At 41.5% G+C, this 1,512-nt stretch overlaps 1 non-coding gene across 1 annotated transcript; it reads left to right on the top strand.

Annotated features, from left to right (window-relative positions):
• Nucleotides 1–770: 770 nt before the first annotated feature.
• LOC119935664 lies at nt 771–908 on the top strand. Its single transcript, XR_005453407.1, has one exon. It is a non-coding gene; the product is annotated as a small nucleolar RNA SNORA7 (small nucleolar RNA).
• The last annotated feature ends 604 nt before the right edge of the window (nt 909–1,512 follow it).

The following is a 1,512-nucleotide window of genomic DNA, read 5'->3' as shown; positions in this document are numbered from 1 at the left end:
AGTTTGTAGACTCCCTGCCTATAAGAGAAGCAGCGTGGCTCAGTGGAAAGAACACGATCTTTGGAGTCAGAGGTCATGGATTCAAATCCCGGCTCCGCCCATTGTCAGCTGTGTGACTTTGGGCAAGTCACTTAACTTCCCTGGGCTTCATTTACCTCATCTGTAAAATGGGGATGAAGACTGTGAGCCCCATGTGGTTCAACCTGATTGCCTTGTAACCTCCCCAGCACTTAGAACAGTGCTTTGCATGTAGTAATTGCTTAATAAATGCCATCATTATCATTATTATTATTATTTGCACATAGCAAGAGCTTAATAAATGCCATCATTATTATTAGTATTATTATTATTACAAGGAGCTTACAGAATAGAGGGAGAGGCAGACATTAATATAAATAAATAAATTATGGTTTATTATACAGTAAATTACACAATTTATACAACAATACATAAAATGAGAATTAATCAGCTCTTCTTCCTCCCCTTTAGACTTTGAGGCCCCTTATGGAACAAAAACTGTGTCTGATATGATTGCATTGCATCTGTCCCCATGCTTAGCACATAGTTAGTGTTAAACAGATATTATTATTATGATTATTCCTAATATCATTATAATTATTACCACCATTGACCCCATCTACTACTTCCAGCATATTAGCCCTTACCCCAAGAGGTTGGATTTTTTTAAAGTGCTCACTAATGCTATGTTGCTCCTTTGCCAGGTATAGAAATGAGTATATAATGAGTCACAATTATATTAATCCTGGAAACACCTCTCAGGTTCGCAATTAGAGAGTTTCCAGTGCACTACCAGTCTCGACTATGGGAGGGAGAGTCAAGCAGAGGCCTAACCATACCATTCCTAGCTTGGCCAGTGGCTAGCGAGTGGAAGGCAATCTGCTACAAGTCAAAACTCCCCTGTGCTGGGCAGCAGCAGCATGGGAGGGAGTCAAGGGTGGAGACTCAAATTTACTGTGTGGAAGGAGACAATGGTAAACCACTTCCATATTTAGACCAAGAAAACTCTATGGATCCACTACCAGAACTTTTGCAGATGGAGGTGGGGTGTCCATGGAGTCACTATGGGTCAGAGACGACTTCACGGCATAAGACAAGAGACACCTCTAGAACCTTTCTTTCAAGTGGGAGTATTGTTGGCTCTCCACCAGTAATCATCGTCATCATCATCATCGTCATCAGTGGCATTTACTGAGCAGTTACTGTGTGCAGAGCATTGTACTACGTCCTTGGGAGAATACAGAAGAGAGGTGACAGCTTTCGGACAGGACACTTTTGTAACAATAGATTCATCCCCCTCTGAGTTCCTCTAGAGTGCTCTGATTCATGCCACCTGGTCTGGGTGATTAGCTGGCATCAGATTTTCCTTTTAGTCTAAAACATCATCATCATCATCATCATCATCATCAATCGTATTTATTGAGCGCTTACTATGTGCAGAGCACTGTACTAAGTGCTTGGGAAGTACAAATTGGCAACATATAGAGACAGTCC

This window comes from Tachyglossus aculeatus, chromosome 1 (genome assembly GCF_015852505.1).
Source record: "Tachyglossus aculeatus isolate mTacAcu1 chromosome 1, mTacAcu1.pri, whole genome shotgun sequence".
In the NCBI taxonomy this organism is placed as follows: Eukaryota; Metazoa; Chordata; class Mammalia; order Monotremata; family Tachyglossidae; genus Tachyglossus; species Tachyglossus aculeatus.
The sequence above is the reverse complement of the archived record's forward strand: the minus strand, read 5'-3'. Positions and strand labels throughout refer to the sequence as shown.